Source organism: Bos indicus, chromosome 3 (assembly GCF_029378745.1).
Source record: "Bos indicus isolate NIAB-ARS_2022 breed Sahiwal x Tharparkar chromosome 3, NIAB-ARS_B.indTharparkar_mat_pri_1.0, whole genome shotgun sequence".
NCBI lineage: Eukaryota > Metazoa > Chordata > Mammalia > Artiodactyla > Bovidae > Bos > Bos indicus.
The window spans coordinates 13,414,596-13,440,947 of NC_091762.1; positions in this window are offsets into that span (position 1 = coordinate 13,414,596).

Below are 26,352 nucleotides of genomic sequence, written 5' to 3' on the forward strand. Positions count from 1 at the left end.
AACTAGAAATATAAAAAATACAAAAGGTTAATAGTAAAGGCAGATATATTGTAAAGATAAGAAATCATCCATACACAAAGCTAGGAAGAAGGTTAAAAGAGAAAAGTAGTAAAAATTATCTACATTCACAATAAGCAGTTAGGGGATACACAAACCAGATGTAAAATATTATATCAAAAACAGTAATAATCAGGGGAGGAGAGTACAAATGCAGGATTGTTAAAATGCATTTGAACTTAAGAGATCAGTAACTTGAAATTATATATATTATATATATATATATACACACATATGCCAATGTATATGTTTCATATACATTTAAGCCTCATAGTAATCACAAGACAAAATCTATAACAGATTCATACACAGAAAGAGAAAAGAATCCAATCATAATACTAAAGATAATCATCAAACCACAAGAGAAGAGAGCTAAAGAACAAAAACAAACAAACAAACAAATAAAAAGGAACTACAAACACAATTAACAAAATGGCGATGAGTACATAATATCAATAATTACTGTAAATTTAAATAAACTAAAAGTGCCAATCAAAAGACATAGAGTGACCAGATGGATATCCCCCAAAAAAGGATCCCTATATATGATGTCTGCAATAGGCTCACTTCAGCTCTAAATACACACTGAGTCAAAATGAGGAGAAGGAAAAAGATATTCTATGCAAACGGAAACAAAACTAAGCTAGGGTAGCAATACTTACATAAGACAACATATACTTTCAAGCAAAGACTGTAACAAGAGACAAAGAAGGACATTATATAATGATAAAAGCATTAATTTTAGGAAAAGATATAACAATTGTATTAATAACTGTATTTGCCCCAAGAGAACCTAAAGTAAATATTAACACACATGAAAGTAGAAACTGACAGTAATACAGTAATAGCAGGGGACTCTAATACCACACTTACATCAATGGAAAAATCATCCAGGCAGAAAATCAATAAGGATACATTGACCTTAAATGACACATTAGATCAAATGGACTTATAGATCTACATAGAACATTCCATCCCAAAGTAGAAGAATACATATTCTTTTCAACTGTGCATGGAGCATTCTCCAAGAAGATCATATTCTAGCTACAAAACAAGTCTCAGTAAATTTAAGAAAGCTGAAATCATATTAAGCATCTTTTCTGACAACAATTCTTTGAGACTACTATGCTCATAGTATGATGCTCACAGTATTCTGACTACAATGCTATGAGAACAACTACCAAACAAAAAAAAAAACCCACAAACATGTGGAGACTCTTATCCTTGAGCCTCTTATCCTTCTCCATCAGAGGGCAGACAGACTGAAAACCACAATCACAGAAAACTAACGAATCTGATCACATGGACCACAGCCTTGTCTAACTCTATGAAACTGTGAGCCATGCCATGTAGGGCCACCCAAGATGGATGTGTCATGGTGGAAAGTTCTGACAAAATGTGGTCCACTGGAGAAGGGAATGGCAAACCACTTCAGTAGTCTTGCCTTGAGAATTCCATGAACAATGGAAAAGGCAAAAAGATAGAACACTGAAAGATGAACTCCCCAGATCAGTGGGTGCCCAATATGCTACTAGAGATCAGTGTAGAAATAACTCCAGAAAGAATGAAGAGATGGAGCCAAAGCAAAAACAACACCCAGTTGTGGATGGGACTGGTGATAGAAGCAAGGTTTGATGCGGTAAAGAGCAATATTGCATAGAACCTGGAATATTAAGTCCATAAATCAAGGCAAACTGGAAGTGATCAAACAGCAGATAACAAGAGTGAACACCAACATTATATGAATCAGCGAACTAAAATGAACCGGAATGGGTGAATCGAACTTAGATGACCATTATATCTACTACTGTGGGTGGGAATCCCTTAGAAGAGATAGAGTAGCCATCATAGTAAACAAAAGAATCTGTGATGCAGTACTTGGATGCAATCTCAAAAACGACAAAATGATCTCTGTTCGTTTCCAAGGCAAAACATTCAATATCACAGTAATCCAAGTCCATGCCCTGACCAGTAATGCTGACAAAGCTGAAATTAAATAGTTTTGTGAAGACCTACAAAACCTTCTAGAACTAACACCCAAAAAAGATGTCCTTTACATTATAGGGGACTGGAATGCAAAAGTAGAAAGTCAAGAAACACCTGGAATAACAGGCAAATTCAGCCTTGGTGTACAGAATGAAACATCACAATGGCTAATAGAGTTTTGCCAAGAGAATGCACTGGTCATAGCAAACAGTCTCTTCGAACAACATAAGAGAAGACTCTATGCATGGCCATCACCAGATGTTCAACACCAAAATCAGATTGATTATATTCTTTGCAGATGAACATGGAGAAGCTCTATACAGTCAGCAAAAACAAGACCAGGAGCTGACTGTGGCTCAGATCATGAACTCCTTATTGTCAAATTCAGAATTAAACTGAAGAAAGTAGGGGAAGATACTAGACCATTCAGGTATGACCTAACTCAAATCTCTTACGATTATACAGTGAAAGAGACAAATAGATTCAAGGGATTAAATCTGATAGAGTGCCTGAAGAACTATGGACAGAGGTTCATGACATTGTACAGGAGACAAGGATCAAGACCATTCCCCAGAAAAAGAAATGCAGAAAAGCAAAATGGCTGTCTGAGGAGGCCTTACAAATGGCTGTGAAAAGAAGAGAAGCCAAAAGCAAAGGAGAAAGGGAAATATATACCCATTTGAAGGCAGAGTTCCATAGAATAGAAAGAAGAGATAAGAAATTCTTCCTCAGTGATCATTGCAAAGATATAGAGGAAAACAATAGAATGGGAAAGACTAGAGATCTCTTCAAGAAAATTAGAGATACCAAGGGAACATTTAATGCAAAGATGGGAACAATAAAGAACAGAAATGGTATGTACTTAACAGAAGCAGAAGATATTAAGAAGAGGTGGCAAGAATACACAGAAGAACTATACAAAAAAGATCTTCATGATCTAGATAATCACGATGGTGTGATCACTTACCTAGAGCTAGACATCCTGGAATGTGAAGTCAAGTGGGTCTTAGGAAACATCACTATGAACAAAGCTAGTGGAGGTGATGAAATTCCAGTTGAGCTTTTTCAAATTCTAAAAGATGATGCTGTGAAAGTGCTGCATGCAATATGCCAGCAAATTTGGAAACTCAGCAGTGGTCACAAGACTGGAAAAGGTCAGTTTTCATTCCAATCCCAAAGAATGCTCAAACTACCACACAATTGCACTCATCTCTAGTAAAATAATGCTCAAAATTCTCCAAGCCAGTCTTCAACAGTACATAAACCAGGAACTTCCAGATGCTCAAGCTGGATTTAGAAAAGGCAGAGGAACCAGAGATCAAATTGCCAACATCTGTTGGATCATTGAAAAAGCAAGAGACTTCCAGAAAAACATCTATTTCTGCTTTATTGACAATGCCAAAGCCTTTGACTGTGTGGATCACAATAAACTGTGGGAAATTCTGAAAGAGATGGGAATACCAGACCACCTGACCTGCCTCTTGAGAAATCTGTATGCAGGTCAGGAAGCAACAGTTAGAACAGGACATGGAACAACAGACTGGTTCCAAATAGGAAAAGGAGTATGTCAAGGCTGTATATTGTCACCCTGTTTATTTAACTTATATGCAGAGGACATCATGAGAAACGCTGGGCTGGATGAAGCATGAGCTGGAATTGAGATTACCAGGAGAAATATCAATAACCTCAGATATGTAGATAACACCACCCTTATGGAAGAAGGTGAAGAAGAACTAAAGAGCCTCTTGATGAAAGTGAAAGAGGAGCTTGAAAATGTTGGCTTAAAGCTCAACATTCATAAAACTAAGATCATTGGCATCTGGTCCCATCACTTCATGCAAAAAGATGGAGATACAATGGAATAATAACAGACTTTATTTTCTGGGCTCCAAAATCACTGCAGATGGTGACTGCAGCCATGAAATTAAAAGACACTTACTCTTTGGAAGGAAAGAAGTTATGACCAACCTAGATAGCATATTAAAAAGCAGAGACATTACTTTGCCAACAAAAGTCTGTCTAGTCAAAGCTACGATTTTCCAGTAGTCATATATGGATATGAGAGTTGGACTATTAGGAAATCTGAGCACTGAAGAATTGAAGCCTTTGAACTGTGGTGTTGGAGAAGACTCTTGAGAATCCCTTGAACTGCAAGGAGATCCAACCAATCAATCATAAAAGAAATCAGTCCTGAATATTCATTGGAAGGACTGATGCTGAAGCTGAACTCAAATACTTTGGCCACGTGATGTGAAGAACTGACTCATTTGAAAAGACCTTGATGATGTGAAAGATTGAAGATGGGAGGAGAAGCGGACGACAGAGGATGCGATGGTTGGATGGCATCACCGACTCAATGGACATGAGTTTGAGTAAACTCTGGGAGTTAGTGATGGACAGGGAGGCCTGGCGTGTTGCAGTCCATGGGGTTGCAAAGAGTCGGAGACAACTGACAACTGAACTGAAGTGGACTGTTGTGGAGACTAAACAGTATGCTACTAATGAATAAGAGTCATTGAAGAAATTTAAAAAGAAATCAAAAACTACTTGGAGACAAATGAAAATACATGATTCTTATTTTATGGGGTGCAGCAAAACCAGTTCTAGGAAGAAAGTTTATAGCAATACAAGCTTACTACAGGAAATAAGGAAAAGCTCAAATAAACAACCAAACTTTATAACTAAAGGAACTTAAAAAAAAAAAAAAATACCAAACCCAAAGTTAGTAGAATGAAAGAATAATAAAGATCAGAGCAGAAAATAGAGACTAAAAAGATAATATAAAAGATCAGTGAAATAAGACCTTTGTTCTTTGAAAAGACAAGCAAAGTTGGCAAATTCTTAGCCAGATTCATCAAGAAAAAAAAGTAGACACAAATAAATAAAATAAGAATTTTTTTAAAGTCACAATTGACACCACAGAAATAGCAAGGATCGTAAAAGTGTAATGCAGACAACTTTATACCAATAGAATGGACAGTCTAGAAGAAGTGAACAAATTCCTACAAATGTTCAATCTCCCAAGACTGAATCAGGAAGAAATAGAAAGTATGAACAGACCAACTACCAGTAACAAAATTGTATCAGTAATGAAACTAAAACTCCCAAAAAGCAAAAGTCCAAGACCAAAAATCTTCACAAGTGACTTCTACCAAGCATATAAAGACAAGTTAACAACTATCCTTCTCAAACTATTCCAAAAAATCAAAGAGCAAGAAAAGCTTCTGAACTCATTCTACAAAGTAAGCATCACTCTGACATCAAAACCAGACAAAGATATTACAGAATTAAAAAGTTGTGAGTCAATATCACTGATGAACACAGATGCAAAAATCCTCAACAAAATATTAGCAAACTGAATTCAACAATACATTAAAAGTAGGATTTATCCCAAGATTTCAAGGATGGTTCAATATTCACAAATCAATCAATGTGATATATCACTTTACCAAATTGAAGAATAATATTTATAGAATCATCTCAATAGATACAGAGGAAGCTTTTGATAAAAGTTATATTCATTTATGATTTTTAAAACTCTTAACAAATTAAATATAGATGGAATGTACCTCAACATAATACAGGCCATATATATATGACAAGCCCACAGCTGACATTATACTTAACAGTGAAAAGCTTAAAGCTTTCAGTCTAAAATCAAGAAAAAAACAAGGATGCCCACTCTCATCACTTTTTTTCAACATAGTATTGGGAGTTCTGGCTAGAGCAACTGGGAAATAAAAAGAAGTAAACATCATCAATATTAGAAAACAAGAAGTAAAAACGTCACTATTTGCAGAAGACAGAATATTATATATAGAAAACTCTAAAGACTCCATCAAGAAACTGTTAGAATTAATAAATTCAGTAAAGTTGCAGGATTAAAAATCAATACACAAAAATGATGTATGCCTATGCAATAATAACACTTATCAAAGAGAAATTAAGAAAAGAATCCTACATATAACTTTATCAAAAAGAATAAAACACCTAGAGATAAATTTAACAATAGAGATAAAAGACCTGTATATTGCAAACTATAAGATATTGATGAAAGAAATTGAAGAAGACACAAATAAAGGAATAATATTCAGTGCTTCAATATTGGATGAATCAATATTGCTAAAATGTCTACACCACCCAAAGCAATCTATAGATTCAGTGCCATCCCTACCAAAATACCTGTGATATTTTTCAAAGAAATAGAACAGATAACCCTAAAATTTATGGAAACACACACACACTCAAAGCAATATTGAGAAAGAAGAACAAACTGGGAGGCATCACATTGCATGATTTCATAATGTATTACAAAACTGTAAGAATTAAAACAGTATGGTGTTGACATAAAGACAGACACATATCAATAATCAGAACTGAGAGCCAAAAACTAAACTCATGCATATATAAGTAATTATTAACAAGGGACCCAAGAATATACAGTGGGGAAAGGACAGTCTCTTCAATACATGGTGTTGGGAAAACTGCACAGCCATACGTCAAAAAATGAAATGACCGTGATTTCACACTATACACAAAAATTAACTCAAAATGAGTTAAAGACTTAAACATAAAACCTGAAATCATAAAACTTCTAGAAGAAAACATAGGCAGCAATCCCCTTGAACTAGGTCTTGGTGATGATTTCTTTAATCTGATTCTAAAAGCAAAAGCAATAAAGGAAAAAATAAATAAGTGGGACCACATAACACCTAAAAGCTTGTGCACAACAAAGGAGACTACCAACAAAATGAAAACACAACCTACTGAAAGGAATTGATTTTTTAAAAATTCAAAACATATATCTGATAAAGGGTTAATATACAACCTTTATAAATAACTCATACAACTCAATGGGAGAAAAAGCTAATGTTCCTCAAGAAAATAAATAAATAAATAAAACTACCACATGCTAATTTGCTTCAGTCGTGTCCAACTTTTTGCAACCCTATGGAGTGTAGCCCTCTAGTCTCCTCTGTCCATAGGATTCTCCAGGCAAGAATACTGGAGTGGGATGACATGCCCTTCTCCAGGGGATCTTCCCAGTCCAGGGATCAAATCTGTGTCTCTTATATCTCATATACTGGCAGTGCCGGGGTCCAGCCCTAGCAGGATACAGGGGTACCCTCAGGATGACGGCCTAGGTGATTAGGGATAGATAAAAGAGAAGAGAAAGAGGCTTGATCTTCCTTGGTTTACACAGAAAGCCAATAAAGCTCCTGTGTTCCAAGGAGTAATCCTGAAAGAAGAACAGAGAGAGAAAAAGAGAGAAAAGGAAAAAGAGAACAACACGGGGAGACCAAGCTTCGGTGAGTGAGGCGCATAACTTTATTTTCAAGAGGAACTTTTATAACTTGACTTGTACATAGAGGGAAATGAAAGATGCAAAGTCATACAGAGTCAGCCCAAACATTACATCTGTTTGTCTTTATCAAAACCAGGATTTTTTTCTGCATACCTTTCCCATAAACAATGTTGTGTACAATATCTTCTGGCCTTGGAGGCCTGTGGACATTTTATGACCCTTTTTTGATAAAGGCTGCTCAACCAGAAAACTTATTTTCCCTTGAAGTGTTTCTTCTTTGTTTCTCCCAGCCTCAGAAAGTACTAAACAGAGGTACATTCTCATGGAGCAGAGGTGCAGTGGGTCACAACAAAGAAAGAACCAAATAGCTCAAAGGTCTGATGTGGTGAATTCCAAGGCTACTACTTGTTTTTCTTACATTCCAACTATGTTAACCAATGCACTCCCAGGTGCACAATGGATAAGGGATATGGGCACTTGGCAGCAAGCATTGGCCCAATAATGAAGCCCTTTACCAGTACTATCTATTCTAATAATTTTTCATCTCTTAAAGGACTCTATGCTCATTAGGACTTTTAGAATGTTTTGGCTTCCCGTGCCTTTCAAGGTTGGGGAGTCGTGAACAATCATTGTGTTAATTGCAAGAGTATGGATAAACCTGTCAAGCAAGCTAGAAAGCCATCAGAGGGGTTAAAATAGAAATATTCCTTTCGTGCCCAGGAGACTTATTAACTAAAGCCCTAAGTTGACTTTTTCCAGAAAAAAGTGGTTGGGGATAGCCCCCCGCTAATGTCAGAAGAGTTGGTGAAAGGCATAATATAATAAACAGTAGACAGATTTTGGTTTTGGGGTAGATGCTCGAGCAGATTCAGGGGGTCCCTCGAGGCCTGATCTGCCTTTGCCTGTCAGGTCTCTTCCGCATGACCTTTGTCATGGGTGGGATCTCCCGTGGTGGCTCCCGGCACTGGCAGGTGGGTTCTTTACAACTAGCACCACCTCGGAAGCCATAAAACTACCACATGGTCTATCAAACGCATTTCCGGGTACATATCCAAAGGAAGTGATATCACTACCTGGAGGAGATACCCAGCTCTCATGTTCACTGCAGCATTATTTGCAGTAGCCACAAGAAGGAAACCTAAATATCCATCAACAAAACAAAGAATGAAGAAAAATGCAGTATATACATAAAGAAATGTTGTTCAGCCATAAATAAGAAGAAAATCCTGCTATTTGTGACAAGATAGATGGACCTTGAAGGCATTAAACTAGTAACAGAGAAAAACAGATACTATATGTTTCTTACTTATGTGTGAAATTTTAAAAACCCAAACTCATAGAAATATGGTAGAATGATACTTACTAGGACTCAGGATGCAGGAGATTGGGAGATGTTGGTCAAAACATACAAATTTCCACTTACAAGATGAATAAGCTCTTTGGATCTAATGTACAGCATGGTGACAATAATTAGCAGACTCCCTGGTGGCAAAGATGGTAAAGAAACTGCCTACAGTGTGGAAAAACCTGTGTTCAGTCCCTGGGTTGGGAAGATCCCCTGGAGAAGGGAGTGGCTACCTTTCCAGTATTCTTGGAACTTCCATGGTGTCTCAGACAGTAAAGAATCTGGAGAAGGAAATGGCTTTATATATACTTGCAAGTTGGATATCTTTTAATTCTTATTACAAAAAAAAATTAGTAATTATGTAGGGGTGGAAGTTTGACTAACCTCATTGTATTAATTATTTCATAATATTATACATTTCATAATCACATTTAACACTAGCTTACATGTCCTATAAATCAATAATATCTCAATAGAGGTGGAAAAAAAATAGAGAGTACTTTGATGTACTTTTGTGAGGTGTGATAACAAGTGATTTTTATTCTTCTGTACAATTTTTCAATGTTTTTCAAATGTTATATAATCAAAATGGATTATTGATTACCATGGATTATTCTTATCAGGAAAAAATTCACTTTTAAAAATTTGTTTGTCCTAATGCTAAAAGAGCAAAAGTGTGTTGTATTAGTGAATAATTAATGATTCCTGATTACTGAGATCTGATTTCTGTATTTTTTAGTCACAAAGTTTATAAGATTTATAAGAGAACTTAAGGCTAATGATCTCAGAATTTCCTTGTTATAAATATTTCAAATATATCAATATATTAATGTTCTAATGTGCAGGCTTAAAAATCAAGCCAACTATATTTTAAAAATAGTTTTCTAAAATATAACTGATTAAAGCTCAATTGTATAAATATTTATACAATTTTCGTTAAAGTTAGACACTTAAATGAATGTATAGTCTTTTGAATAAAGCTGCTATAAACATCTGTGTGCAGGTTTTTGTGTGGACCTGCACAGAAGTTTTCAACTCTTCTGAGTTAATACTAAGGAGTACAATTGCCAGGTAGTTTGGAAAGAGTATGTTTGGTTTTTTAGGAAACTGCCATATGGCCTTCCAAGGTTGCTGCGCCGTTTTGCACTCTCACCAGCAGTGGATGATACTTCCTATTGTATCACATCCTGTTGTCAGTGTTCTGGGTTTGGCCATTCTGATTGGTGCATAGAGATGTCTTATTGTTGTTTTGATTCACATTTCCCTCACGACACATCATGTGAAGCATTTTTTTCATGTGTTTATTTGTCATCTGTGTATATTCTTTGGTGAGGTGTCTGATGGAGTCTTTGGCCTATTTTTTTTTTAATCGTGTCATTTGTTTTCTTATTCTTGAGTTTTTAGAGTTTCTCTCATATTTTGGATAAAAGTCCTTTGTCCAATGTGTCTGTTGTATTTTCTCCCAGCATATAATTTGACTTCTTATTCTTTTGTCATTGTCTTTCACAGAGTAATTTTTTTTTAGTTTTAAATGTCCAACACATCAATGATTTTTTCCATTGATTATGTCTTTGGTGTATTTAAAAGTCATCACCATACCCAAGGTCATCTAGGTTTTCTCCCATTATATCTTCTGGAAGTATGATATTTATTTTTTTTAAAGAGCATAATTGCCTTACGACGTTGTGTTAGTACCTGTACAACAATGTGAATCAGCTATGTTGTTCAGCTGCTCAGTCATGCCGACTCTTTGCAACCCCATGGACTGCAGCATGCCAGGCTTCCCTGTCCTTCACGATCTCCTGAAGTTTGCTCAAATTTGTGTCTATTAAGTCAGCAATGCTATCTAACCATCTCATCCTCTGTCACATCCTTCTCCTCCTGCCCTCAATCTTTCCCAGCATCAGGGTCTTTTCCAGCGAATCAGCTATATGTATACATATATTCCCTCCCTCTTGAACCTTCCTCCCACTCCCACATCCCACCCCTCTAGGTCATCCAGAAGTTTTAAAGTGCTGTATTTTATGTATAGGTTTATGGCCCATTTTCAATTAAGCTTTGTGAAGGGTGTAAATTTTATGTCCAGATTCATTTTTTGTATGTCTGTGTACAGTTGTTCTGGTACTATTTGTGGAGAAGATTGTCATTGCTCTACTGTGTCACCTTTGCTGCTTTGTCAATGATAAGCTGACTATTTCTGGGCTCTCTACTCTATTTGCATTGATCCATTTGTCTATTGTTTTGCCATTGCTGTGTGTCTCGATGACTATAGCTTTGTGTAAGTCATGAAGTTGAGTAGTGTTAGTCCTTCACCTTTGCTCACTTTCAGTATTGTGTTGGCTATTCTCGGTTTTTATCTCTCCAAATAAACTTTAGAATTTGTTTATCAATATTCACAAAGTATTTTGGGGGGATTTTTATTGGAATTGCAATGAATCTATAGATCAAGTTCCAAAGAATTGACATCCTGAGGTGTTGAATCCTACCCATGAACATGGAATATCTATTTATTTAGTACTTCTTTAATTCATCAGATTTCCATAATTTTGTTCATATAGATCTTATACCTACTTTGTTAGATTTATACCTGTTTTTGATCCTTTAAGGGTATTAAAGTAAATTAGATGGAAATGAGGACTTAAAGCTTGTGCTAATCTAATATGACTATATACTTATATGAAGAGGAAATTTGGATACCCAAAGAGACATCAGGTATATATGCCCACAAGACCATGTGAGAACTTAGAAAGTTGATAATCTGCAAGCCAAGAGGAGAGTTCTCAGAAGAAACCAAACCTGCCAACATCATGATCTTGAGTTTCTAACCTCCAGAACTATGAAAAATAGTGTCACAGGGCTCCTCCTTGAAAGTGAAAGTCATTCAGTCATGTCCAACTCTTTGCAACCCCATGGACTGTAGCCTGTCACGTTCCTCTATCTGTGAAAAGTAAATCTCTATTAAGTAAATCTTAAGTAATAGTAAGTAAATATTAAGTAAAAGTAAATCTCTATCTCATAAAAAAAAAGAAATCCCTTTAGCTCATCAAGCAAGGAGAGACTTTTCATAGTTCTTTCTGCAGCAGCTGATTCCCCAACTACCTTCATGTTCCAAATCAGCCTCTTTTTATGGTGAGTAACAGAACAGGCCATTCCAGCCCTCAGAATAGGAAAATCACCACTAAATTTCGAAAGGCAAATATTTGTCCTGCTTTGCTCAGCTACTGCAGCTGTCATCTTAAGTTCTTATTTTTCAGTCTTAAGAGTGATGTTTTATCTTCCAGTTTCCTGTTACTTGGGAGTACAGTGTCCACAACCTGAGGCCCTTTTCTCCACCCAGTATTTTCCCCTCAACCTCCTTCCTTCTTCTACTCCCAGACTGAGAACATGTGGGAATGGGAGGGCCATTACAGCCCTCCATTGCCCCATCATTCAGGGACAGCTGACCTATAGCGCCATCTGCAGACACAGGATGGAGAAGGAAATGGCAACCCATTCCAGTACTCTTGCCTGGAAAATCCCATGGACGGAGGAGCCTGGTAGGCTACAGTCCATGGGGTTGCTAAGGGTCGAACACATCTGAGCAACTTCACTTTCACTTTTTACTTTCATGCATTGGAGAAGGAAATGGCAACCCACTCCAGTATTCTTGCCTAGAGAGTCCCAGGGATGGAGGAGCCTGGTGGGCTTCCATCTCTACGGGGTCTCACAGAGTCAGTCATAACTGAAACAACTTAGCAGCAGCAGCAGCAACAGCAGACATAGGAGAGAAGGCACACTGGGATCTCTGTGGCCTGTGGCTGGTGACCTCTATGGTTTCAAGCTATTTACACACTCTCTATGGAGGGAGGCTGGTATACTGCAGATACTGCCTCATGTGAAACAGGCTTCAACATGGTGACCTGCCCTTGTCCCCAGAATTTATGTTGGAAAGAAGGACTTAACTCTGCAGTCAGACACTGGGTCTCAATTTCTGGTTCTCCCATTATTGGCTATAAAATCTTGGGCAACTCGGATATACCATAAAACAAGTGGCTTTACATCTCTGAGCTTCAGATTCCTCTCCTGATAAATGTTACTGATTTGTGAGGGAGAACTGATTTTTCTAGAAGTTTCCACAATGTTCACTACTGTAGAGGAGGTGGAAGGGGCTAGAGAACACAGGAAAGTGTGTAATCTGTGTGTTACTTGTCGGGACCAGCCCAACAAGGAACCGACCTGAGGGAGCAGTGCCACAAAGAATAAGGGAAAAACAAGACTCAGAAATAAGGTGGGGATCAGGGGGCTGATGCCATTTTCAGGCAAAAGCCCAGATTCTAATCCTTGCCTTTTATTGTTAACTTCTACTTCCTTGTTCGTGCTCTAGAGATATCTGTTCTTTACAATCTCAGATCGGGGATAAAGATACACAATGCACAGTCCTCAATGTCAAACTGTCAGGCCTTTCATGACTTTGTTTAGCCCTTTAACTGCTAAGTCACTTCAGTCGTGTCCGACTTTGTGCCACCCCATAGACGGCAGCCCACCAGGCTCCACCGTCCCTGGGATTCTCCAGGCAAGAACACTGGAGTGGGTTGCCATTTCCTCCTCCAATGTGTGAAAGTGAAGTCTCTCAGAGTACTGGAGTGGGGTGCCATTGACTTCTCCTAGCTCTTTAGCTAGTGACACCCTTTCTCAGGAACTCCCTCAAGGCTCTGGTTATGGGAACAGTCACTAATGGTTTTCCATCAGTCACATCAGTACTCCAACATCTTGTTTTCAAGATGTTTTTCCACGATGTACTTTTTTAAAATTTTATTTATTTAAATTTGAGGCTAATTACTTTACAATATTGTAGTGGTTTTTGCCATACATTGACATGAATCAGCCATGGGTGTACATGTGTTCCCCATCCTGGACCCGCCTCCTGCCTCCCTCCCCATCTCGTCCCTCTGGGTCATCCCAGTGTACCAGCCCTGAGCACCCTGTCTCATGCCTCGAACCTGGGCTGGCGATCTATTTCACATATAATAATATACATGTTTCAATGCTATTCTCTCAAATCATCCCACGCTCGCCTTTTACTGCTCCCAGCCCTTCACCTAGGGGTGATGAGAAAGTCATTCTTATTTTTCAAAGAAGCCCTGTTAATTATAGTACAGGCTTGTGCATAGCATATTCCCTACATAACCCCCCCCCTTTTTTTTATTTTTTGAAGCTTATTTTTGGTGATTACTGGCGATCATAGAAGCTAAAGTGATAGTCACTAATTGCTGTTGTTGTCCATCAGCTTTTTTGATGATACACCACCAGACTATGTAGAAACAGAAAAAAAGACATGTAACAATCAATATAAAACCAGCCATTGAGCCTCTGATAGTTTTCAAGTGATGAGTGGGGTTTAATTGAGAAAGCCCATCTGCTGCTGCATCCAGCAGATTCAGTTCAGTTCAGTTCAGTCGCTCAGTCGTGTCTGACTCTTTGCGACCCCATGAATTGCAGCATGCCAGGACTCCCTGTCCATCACCAACTCCCTGAGTTCACTCAGACTCACGTCCACCAAGTCAGTGATGCCATCCAGCCATCTCATCCTCTGTCATCCCCTTCTCCTCCTGCCCCCAATCCCTCCCAGCATCAGTGTCTTTTCCAATGAGTCAACTCTTTGCATGAGGTGGCCAAAGTACTGGAGTTTCAGCTTTATAGTCTCATCTTTGCGACTTTTCTCTCTGCCTTGTTGTTGTTGTTCAGACGTTAAGTCATGTCTGACTCTTTGTGACTCCATGGGCTGCAGCATGTCAGGTTCCCCTGCCTTTCACTATTTCCTGGAGTTTGCTCAAGTTTGTGTCCAGTGAGTAAGTGACGCTGTTTAACCATCTCATCCTCTGCTGCTGTCTTCTCCTTTGCCTTCAGTCTTTGCCAGCATCAGGGTCTTTTCCAATGAGTTGGCTCTTCGCATCAGGTGGCCCAAATATTTAGCTCTCTCACCCTTTCCACCATTCAGGACAGAGAGAGAAGATTTCCATCTATAAGTTAGGAAGCAGGCCTGGTTTATCAGACCTTGAATCTTCTGGTACCTTGATTTTGGAAATCTGTAGGCTGCAGTCCATGGGGTCGCTAAGAGTTGGGCACGACTGAGCGACTTGACTTTCATTTTTGCTTTCATGCATTGGAGAAGGAAATGGCAACCCATTCCAGTATTCTTGCCTGGAGAATCCCAGGGACGGAGGAGCCTGGTAGGCTGCCGTCTTTGGGGTCACATAGAGTCAGACACGACTGAAGCGACTTAGCAGCAGCAGCAGCTGTCTCTAGAACAGACAGAAATAAATGTTTGTTGTTTAAGTCATCCAGTCTATGACGTTTTTGTGTGGCAGCATGAACAGACTGAGACAACATCCCAGAGAATGGGACAAAAGATTTGCAAGTTACATATCTGATAAATCTAGTGTCATTATTATGTGAAGAGTTCTTCTACTTCAGTAATAAAAGACAAATATTTTGTAAGATGGATGAAGGAGTTGAATATACAATTCTCCAAAGTGGATATATAAAGGTCCAATAAACAAACATACTGGTGCACAACATTAATCATTAGGAAATGAAAATCAAACCCATATTGAGATACCATTTCACACCTGCTAGGATGACTAGAATCAAAAAGTCTAACAGTAACAACGGTTGGCAAGCATGTGGAGAAACTGGAACCCTCATACACTGATGCTAAGAATATAAAATGGTCCAGCCACTTTGAACAATATTTTGGCAGTTCCTCAGCAAGGTGCCCATAGAGCTTCCATATGACCCAGCAATGCCACTTCTAGGTAAACATCCAAGAAAATTGATACCATGTTCACAGAAAATAATCAGCATTATTCTTAGTAGTCACAAAGTGGAAATAACACAGATATTCATCAGCTGATGAGTGAATAAATAAAATGTGATGTATCAATCCATACATTGACATATATAATCTTTATTATTTCTGTATTTCTATTTGTTTTAGGTTTGGTTTGTTTGTTTGTTTGTTTTTATAGTTTCTTGTGTTAGAAGTTTGGGTTATTGTTTTGAGATCTTTCTTCTTTAACATGGGCTTTTATACTTACACTTTCCCTCAAGTACTGCTTTTGCTGCATCCCACAGGTTCGGAATGTTATGTGTTTTCCGTTTTTTTCATCTCAGTAAACTCTCCAATTTCCTTGTGAATTATTCTTTTGCCCTTTAGTTGATGAAGAATGTGTTGTTTAATTTCCACATGTTTGCCATATTTCCTGTTGCTACCGTTTTCCACTTTCATTCAGTTGGAGTTAGAGGATATAATTTGTATGATTTCCATCTTTTATCAAGGCTGTTTATGGCCTAACATATGGCTTATTTTGGAGAATGTCCCATGTACATTTGAGGAGAGTGTGTAAACTTCTCAATGGTTAACAGTACCTACATATTTCCTCTTTTTCTGGTATTTTCAACTGATCCACTTTGCTCACTCCTTTCCTGGAGCCCTTGCGTGCTCTTAGCACACCCCTTTCTTGACTTCACCCTTTACTCCATACCCACAGCTACTGTCCTAATTCTGTCTCTTCCATATCACAGTCACACTTCTCCACTTGCTTCAAGACACTCACTTCTTGGCCTTTCTTCATCAGGACTCCTTAGGCTATCACAGAGTGACCCACTACCACTCCAGCATTTGACACTATTGACTCCTCTTTCCTTTGTAAAGTCTATCTTCTTTCAGTTTCCTTAATATCACACTCTCCTGGATCTCCCCTTCCCATCTGTTACCCTGCTCAGGCTCCTTTTCTGGTTCCTCTTCCTTTACTTCTGTTCTTCCCTCAAATGTTGCTGCTTCCAAGTGTTTGGGGACAGTTGCCTTTTCATCTCAGTTCTCGTTCTCTCACTGACACCTACTTCATTGGCTCCTATTATCATTCACATGCTGCTAATGCTCCAAAGTATTTCCCCAACATATTCTCTACTAAGCATCAGACCCTGCATTCAACTTTACTAGACGTCACCACTGGGGCTCAGGTCTGATGCCCCATTTATTGTCTTCAACTTTCAACCTATTTCTGGGGCCCTATTCTCAGTTCTGACTCATTGGAAAAGATCCTGATGCTGGAAAAGATTGAAGGCAGAAGGAGAAGAGGGCAACAGAAGATAAGATGGTTGGATGGCATCACCTATTCAATGGACATGAACTAGGGCAAACTCCAGGAGAAGATGAAGGACTGGGAGGCCTGGCATGTTGCAGTCCATGGGGTCACAAAGAGTTGGACATGACATGGCGACTGAACAATAACAATTTTCAGTAAGTGGCCCATTTCATAAACCTGGAGCTTGTACTCAGCTCCTTTCTCTCTTCCACCTTGAGAAGCAGTTGATCAAGTGCAAGCAACATGCCAGGTCTTGTGCTAAGCACCTCCCATGTGATTATTTTTTTCTTATTGTTGGAAAGAAAGAAATAGTGAATCTTAGGGAAGAAAGAAATAGTGAAACTTTAGTTGTTATTGGTATTTGTTGATGAGGACTGGAGATGGAAATGGCAAACCACTCCAGTGTTCTTTCCTGGAGAATCCCAGGGACGGGGGAGTCTGGTGGGCTGCCATCTATGGGGTCGCACAGAGTTGGACATGACTGATGGAACTTAGCAGCAGCAACAGCAGATGAGGACACTTAAGCAGAGTTCCATTAAGTCATCACATTGTTTCTCAGCTTACCCCTCATGCCTAGAGCTGTGGTGCCTAGAATAGGCTTGCCCATCCCCACCCCTCTCTCTGGCCGCTGACCAGTGGAGATACTCCTCTTATTTCCCTATAACTTGTCATCACACTGTATTGCAATGTTCCACGTTCCTTTTTTGGTCTTATATTGAACCTAGTGAGAAATAGGAAGGATTCTTCTCTCATACGAAATAAATGCAGAAATAATCACTGCTTGAGTATTCAGGCAATACATGTATTCTTTCTTTAGTGGGGGAGGTTAAAGTATTACAGCATAAGCTGGTTTACCTGAGTCTAAAAATTCATTGAAAAGTTATCTTCTCTTGCATAGCAAATTCTCTTTTTTTTTTTCACCACCAATATTACCCCCCAGTACAAATAAAGAAAGTCTCCAAAGTTTGCTATGGGGAGGGAGGTGGGAGGAGGGTTCAGGATTGGGAATATGTGTGTACACCCATGGCGGATTCATGTTGATATATGGCAAAACCAATACAATATTGTAAAGTAAAAAAAAAATAATAATAAAAAAAATAAAATGCAAACAAATCAAATTGTGTCTCTTCTCTTTCCTTCAATCTTCCCAGCTTAGCCTGCAAGCTCCACCTAAATTAGATTCCCAAAGATCAGAAAGAACCATGGGAATCTATCTTGCCAATCCAGCCTCTTCATACAAGCACACACACACAAACCCAGATACACACACACACATATATACACCAACACACCAGCCCCCGAGTCATGCAGCTGTGTCAGTTATTACTAAAGCCGCCCCCCAAACTCAGATTACAAATAGAAAGGACACAAAGTACTTGAAATGCAATGTTCTCAATGGATAGGGACAAAGTTGCTTCTCTGAATTGTACAGTGAATGCATTGAACCGGGTTTCTTCCCCTAAAGTTTTTCAGAAGCTCAGCTTTGCTAGTGGCGGGGAATAAGAAGGAAGAATTCAACAGGACACAAGGTGCACTAGACACAGTATATAGGATATTATCATTAAGTACTCTGCAAACAATCTGTGGGAGAAGTGCCCCAATTTGAATTTTAAAAAAATTCATATTTTTAATATAGACTGAATGGTAATGGGGATGAATCGGGGACCAGAGGTGAGTACCTGAGGCCAGGATAAACCCTCAAATCCTGTTGGGGCTCTGTTCCACCAGTGCCTACTGAACCCTCTTGATCACTACGCACAGCTTGCTAGATGATCTCTGTCCCTACAGATTTTTTCAAGAATCTCAATGGACTTCCTGCAACATGGAATTAAAACTTTTAAACCTGGTATCTTTCATTAGTACACAAAAGTATGTTTTTTCCTCCATTGGCCTTTTTTTCTTTTAATCTTAGTAAACTTATTAGTTCTAGAAAGCTTTCTCCATAGCCAAGCATTTTGTCTACAAAAATGTTTCATTTCCCACCCCCTGCCCTTTAAGATCTGTATACTTTTTATTTATTTTTTGTCTTAGTGGATAGATAGAACAGTTAGTGTGATGTTGAATAGAAGCGGTTTACCAGAACATCTTTTTTTTTTTTTAATCAGGTAAAAACTTTCAGTTTTTCACAATTAAGTGTGATTTTAACTATAGTTTAAAAAATGTATACCTTTTTTTAGATTTATCGGTTTTATCTGCTCTGATATTTCTTGTTTCCTTTTCTTTTTTTTTTTTTTTTTGCTTGTTCTAAAGTTAGAGCATGAAGTATTAATCAGCTGTTTCTTCTTTCCTAATCTAAATCTTTAATTCTACAAATTTCCTGCTAAGTGCTACTTTAGTTTCAGTTCATGAATTTTGACACATTATGTTTTAATTTTTATGAAAAGTTTTAAACCCATTTTTAGACTTCTGATGGCTAGGTTTCCACCATTGTTTTTACATACACAAGACTATTGATACTGAGATATATTGGGGCCTAGGCAAGGAGTTGAACCTCTGTTTTGCTGGCATGGAATGCAAGCAGAGATAGCATGATTAGAGAGTAGCATCTCTTGATACTGCAGATTCCTGTTCATGGCAGAGGCAGCAACTGTTAGCAGCCCAGTTCTACAGTGTGGTTCCAGATGCAGTTTCTGGGATTTTTGATTTGAATTTGTTTCTTTGATTCTACAAAAAAATCATTGATATAAAATATGCCTTTTAGTAAAAAATTTTTTAGAACTAGCTAAGAGAATGCTTCACTCTCAACTAAAATTTTGAAACTGTAATAAATTATATAAAAGATAGTTGATAGTGAGAGAATCTAAAGAATGAGTATAAAATTTCTGACCCAGGTGGGTTTGAAGGCCATTTGGATATGAATATGTTGTTTAACTTATTTGCTGCAGTATCAAAGATAAAATAAAAACAGCTATATTGTTCCATGTGACAAATGAAAATTATCTCCATTTTGTAAGACTAGGTCCACGAGAAACTCCTGTAGAGATGCTGAGCTCCAAAAGGTGGATGATAAGAGGTCCTGGGTTCAGGTTAAGGAAATGGGACCCTGTGTCCATGGCAGTGTAATAGGAATACTGCTGGTGCTAAGATCTAAAGGGTTAAGGATGTGAGGAAGCTTGATGTGGACAAATGAGGTCACTGCTTGATCTACTACCGCTAAATCAACATAATGGACATTTCCTCTGGTCTCAGGCCACTTAGGTAATCACCATCAACGCCTGCCACGTCTGGCACAGCAGGTGAGAAAAACCTGAAAAGGGGGTGAGCCTGTAGTGAAAAGACAGACAAGTGTAATTTGGTAAGTTGGGAGTCAAGGGACCCTCCTGCTCTCCATGGCAGGAAGACAAAATGGCTCCTTTCAACCCGCACATTTATTGGTAGAAATCACATGAGATCTTTAGGAAATAGCCATATTGGGGAGTTTGATCAGCTCACCATAAAGAGGGAGTAAAGTTAAGGCTCTGCTGTTGATCAGGAACATCTTGTTTTGTTTCCAGGGGGCCGGACGCAGGAGCAGGCAGTGAAGCAGAGCAGAGAGCACCACCTACCACAAGTGTGTCCCTTTGGCATGCTTACTAGCACAATTACGATGGTACAGTTTGCTGCACTCTCAAGTCATGGGGCAGGTTCTGGTCTCTGCTCCACCAGGCTGCAACAAATGCCCATCATTTGCCCATCAACGTCATATCATAGCTTTTGGTATGTATATGAAACACTTTCACCCATGAGATGCAGATAGGTACAATTGTGATCACTTCCCATTTTCCAGGTGTGGAAACTGAGGATCCAAAGACATTAATAGACAAGCCCAGGGTCTGGAAAGTCAATACATGATAAAGTCAAGACTCGGACCAGGTCTCCACTACACAGCCAAAGGTCTTTCTGAATCCAAGTCTCTTTCATCGCAGTGAATCTCCCACATTAAGATGGTTTCAAGCCTTGAAAAGCCACATGAGGGGAAGGAGGCCAGACCTGTCCCAGCACAGCTTCTCACTTCCCTCACACCACCTCAGGAGAGGAACAAAGGCCTGTGATGTGTCTCAGTAGCCTCTGAGAAATAAAGCGATATATGGCCAAACACAGCCACTTCCCTCTACGCTCAGTGCATCACAGATAGGCCAGAACCTCCAGCCTCTCCCACACCTGCAAAAGCCACTAGCACAAGAAGCTCGGCTGGCCTCCCAGCAGGGCCTAGGGACCCTCACTGTCTGAGAGCTGAAGGCTAGTGGACCCCGCTGTCCTTCCTGGGGCAGTGAACTATCCTCTTAGAAAGTCTCATGGTCCAGCTTTCACAGGGCCTTTTCATCTTAGTCTAACCACCATCTGATCAGTCTCACCAACTATATCACCTTTTAAACCCGGAGAAGTCCCCCAAGGTAGAGAGACTGCTCTCACATTGTGCTTATACCCCATGCATGGCTCCTGCCCAACCATAGTGTGTCGGTGACTCTCTCCCCAGGCACATTGGTCAGGCCTCTTTCTGCAGGGCTTCCTTTACCACAAAACTTCCCTCTTAGCTCTTGGCTGGACTGGTTCTGAGCATCTCTTTTCTCTCCAGTGTGAGGAGAACAGACCACAACATCCAACACAACCTTCTACCCACCCCAAGGGCTCAAACCACACTGCTCTACCCCATAGGGAAGAGGGCAGGCTTTGCAGATCTCCACTCACAGCCCCTGAGAACCACAGTGGGGACAGGAGGAGAAGGAGAGCCCCAGAAGATGCAGTTAATTGGGAAAAACCTTTCCATATTAAGGGTTAATAGCCCTTATGAGCCTAAGTAAAGAAACCCCATCAGTCTCCAGACTGCATATCTGCTCCCACTCCCTGGAGTAAGACCCTTTCCTCCCTCCTCTTTCAAATAAAGCTCAAATGACCTCCTGGGAGCCTTCCCCATGCTGCCCCAGATGGAATTAGGTGCTCTCTTTGCTGGGCTCCCACAGCACTTCAGCAAGTTGTCTGTCATTTGTGATGTGACCAGATCACTGGCTCTTGCCCTCCCCCTTGTGATGCAGACCCCTGGCCCTGTGCACAGAGAAGGCAAGGAGATCCCACTCTCTGGCTGATGCAAGTCCAGGGTTAGCACCTGAGAGTGGGAGTCTTGTCGTCTCACTTTTGTCCCAGGCCTCCTGTGAGAATGCTGCAGTGTCACACATGTTCCCTAAGGCAACCATCTTTCACTTACACTGCAAGTGGCAACTTGGGCTGTATTTCACCTAGCACATATTTATTGATCACTGTTGTGTCTCTGCACAAGCAGGGCCCTCCTTTCCAGTCCAGTCACTGCTTCAGTCACTAAGCCCTGAGCTGGCTTAGTGTCCCATATTTGGGAATTTCCTACCAGACTGGAAATACTGCTCTGGCGCACAGGTTGCTGGTGACCTTATTCTGGGGATGCATGCTGACCTGCATTGCTTCTGCCCTGACCAGTGCCTTTCATATTATAAACTCTTTACATGTGCTGGTTCCATACTCTGCTGTCCTGGAAAACTAGGGCTTTGGGACCTGACAGAATTATGTCTGAATCTCATCTTATTCACTTATTATATGAATAACCCTGGAAACTGCTGAACTTATTTGAGCCTGTGAGCTTTTCACAGCTATGGTGCTGGCAGGGGGAATATTTATCTATTTCAGCAGTCTCTGAAGGGTTTAGTAAGTCATCCCCTTGATCATGCCATCAGTCAGATTACTTGTAGATGTTCAACAACATACCTGTTTTTATTTGAATCCCCTGTCTATGAGCTATTTCTTTCATTATGAAGGTGTTGATTGTACTAGTAGACCAGAATTTCAGGGATTCCCTTTCATGACACTACATTTTCAATAAAAAGTAAAATGGTCATTGGGGATGGTAAATACTGAAGATAGGCACATACTAAGTCCTTCATCCAACTCAGTTCTATATTTCAAAATGTGAGCCACGGTTTCAGTACTTACAGTTAATGAAAAATGCGAATGTGCTTCTATAACATATCTGCTCATACATAGTAGATGTTTCACTTACCAGAAAGAAATGTCATAAACCTAAGCAAATGGATAAGCAGACAGGATTATATACTTATGGACAAAGAATGAGGAAAGTCAAGTCAGAAAACAAGAAATGTAATTACTTTACATGTACAGTAGATGGGGAATGGAATAACTTTTCGCTAGGTTTGTAGCCTCTGGAGTGAAGTTTTGAGTGTAGGGCAGGCTCCTATGTTGCTTCATCAACTATAAGAGAGAGAAAAGATAGGATGATTCAGAGACCCCTCTGTATCACTTGGGAGTTTATTTAGAGAGGGAAGTTTTGTTAATTTTCCCATCATTTGAGATACCAGCTCCATCAAGGAGTTGATGCTTTCTTCCCTACTGATCTTCAGAGTCAATGGTACAGGGCAAATGGTACTGGCATCTACCACCAAACTCCTCAAAACCTACCAGATGAGTAATGGAAGAATGTGTCCTTCCAAGGACAGTGCATAATGATCAAGGGATTAATGCAAGAAGAAGACATCAGACAGTCAGTTCAGTACAGCTGCTCAGTCATGTTCGACTCTGCAACCCTATGGACTGCAACATGCCAGGCTTCCCTGTCCATCACCAACTCCCAAAGATTACTCAAACACATCCTTTACGATTGATGGGTTTGATCTCCTTGCTGTCCAAGGGACTCTCAAGAGTCTTCTCCAACACCAGAGTTCAAAAGCATCATTCTTTGGCACTCAGCCTTTTTTGTGGTCCAACTCTCGTATCCAAACATGGCCACTTGAAAAAACATAGCTTTGACTAGATGGACCTTTGTCAGCAAAGTAATGTCTCTGCTTTTTAATATGCTGTCTAGGTTGGTAATAACTTTTCATCCAAGGAGCAAGCATCTTTTAATTTCATGGCTGCAGTCACCATCTGCAGTGATTTTTGAGCCTCCCAAAATAAATCCTGCCACTGTTTTCAAATCTTTTGCCCTGAGATGATGGGACGAGATGCCATGATCTTAGTTCTTTGAATGTTGCATTTTAAGCCAACTTTTTCACTCTCCTCTTTCACTTTCATCAAGAGGCTCTTTAGTTCTTCACTTTCTGCCATAAGGGTGGTGTCATCTGCATATCTGAGGTCATTGATATTTCTCCTGGGAATCTTGATTCCAGCTTGTGCTTCATCCAGTCCAGCATTTTTCATGATGCATTTGCATTTTGCATAGAAGTTAAATAACGGGATGACAATATACAGACTTTATATATTATTTTCCCAATTTGAAACCAGTCCATTGTTCCCTATCTGGTTGTACCTGTTGCTTCTTGATTTGCATACAGATTTCTCAGAAGTCAGGTAAGGTGGTCTGGTATCCCCATCTCTTTAGGAATTTTCCACAGTATGCTCTGATCCACACAGTCAAAGGCTTGGGCATAGTCAATAAGGCAGAAGTTTTTCTGGAACTCTCTTGCTTTTTCTATGATCCAACAAATGTTAGCAATTTGATATCTGATTCTTCTGCCTTGTCTAAATCCAGCTTGAACATCTGGAAATTCACGGTTCAAGTACTGTTGAAGCCTGGCTTAGAGAATTTTGAGCATTACTTTGCTAGTGCATGAGATGAGTGCAATTGTGCAATAGTTTGAACATTCTTTGGCATTGCTTTTCTTTGGGATTGGAATGAAAACTGATGTTGTCCAGTCCTGTGGCCACTGCTGAGTTTTCCAAATTTGCTGGCATATTGAGTGCAGCACTTTCACAGCATCATCTTTTAGGATATGAAATGGCTCAACTGCAATTCCATCACCTCCACTAGCTTTGTTTGTAGTTATGCTTCCTAAGGCCCACTAGATTTCAAATTTCAGGATGTCTGTCTCTAGATGAGTGATCACACCATCATGGTTGTCTGTGTCATTAAGATATTTTTGTATAGTTCTTCTGTGTATTCTTCTTAATATCTTCTGCTTCAGTTAGGTCCATACCGTTTCTGTCCAAATGCAAAGATAGGCACAATAATGGACAGAAACGGTATGGACCTAACTGAAGCAGAAGATATTAAGAAGAGGTGGAAAGGCAATGGCACCCCACTCCAGTACTCTTGCCTGGAAAATCCCATGGATGGAGGAACCTGGTGGGCTACAGTCCATGGGGTCGCTAACAGTCAGACACGACTGAACGACTTCACTTTCACTTTTCACTTTCATGAATTGGAGAAGGAAATGGCAACCCACTCCAGTGTTCTTGCCTGGAGAGTCCCAGGAATGGGGGAGCCTGGTGGGCTGCTGTCTATGGGGCCCCACAGAGTCGGACACGACTGAAGCGACTTAGCAGCAGTTAGCAGCAGTTGCATATAATATTCCCTTGGTATCTCTAATTTTCTTGAAGAGGTCTCTAGTCTTTCCCAATCTATTGTTTTCTTCTATTTCTTTGCATTAGTTACTGAGGAAGGCTTTCTTATCTCTCCTTGCTATTCTTTGGAACTCTGCATTCAAATTGGTGTATCTTTCCTTTTCTCCTTTGCCTTTATTTTCTCTTCTCTTTTCTCAGCTGTTTTTAAGGCCTCCTCAGACAGCCTTTCTGCATTTCTTTTTCTTGGGGTTGGTCTTGATCCCTGCCTCCTGTACCATGTCATGAATCTCTGTCCATAGTTCTTCAGGGATTCTATCAGATCTAATCCCTTGAATCTATTTGTCATTTTTATGTATAATTGTAAGGGGTTTGATTTAGGTCATACTTGAATGGTCTAGTGGTTTTTCCTACTTTCTTCTATTTAAGTCTGAATTTGGCAATAATGAGTTCATGATCTGAGCCACAGTCAGCTCCTGGTCTTATTTTTGTTGACAGTATAGAGCTTCTCTATCTTTGGCTGCAAATAATATAATCAATCTGATTTCGGTATTGACCATCTGCTGCTGCTGCTGCTGCTGCTAAGTTGCTTCAGTCTTGTCCGACTCTGTGCGACCGCAGAGACGGCAGCCCACCAGGCTTCCCCATTCCTGGGACTCTCCAGGCAAGAACACTGGAGTGGGTTGCCATTTCCTTCTCCAATGCATGAAAGTGAAAAGTGAAAGTGAAGTCATTCAGTCGTGTCCAACTCTTAGCGACCTCATGGACTGCAGCCTACCAGCTCCTCCGTCCATGGAATTTTCCAGGCAAGAGTACTGGAGTCGGGTGCCATTGCCTTGGTGATGTACATGTGTAGAGTCATCTCTTTTGTTGTAGCAAGAGGGTGTTTGTTATAACCAGTGCATTCTTTTTGCAAAACTCTGTTAGTCTTTTCCCTGCTTCATTTTGTACCCTAAGGCTAAACTTGCCTGTTACTACAGGTAGCTCTTGACTTCCTACTTTTGCATTCCAGTCACCTATGATGAAAAGGACATCTTTTTTTTTTTTCTTTCTTTTTTGGTGTTAGTTCTAGAAGGTCTTATAGGTTTTCATAGAACCATTCAACTTCAGCTTCTTCAGCATTAGTGGTTTGGGAATAGACTTGGATTACTGTAATATTGAATGGTTTGTTTGGGAAATGATCAGAGATCATTGTGTCATTTTTGAGATTGTACCCAAGTACTGCATTTCAGACT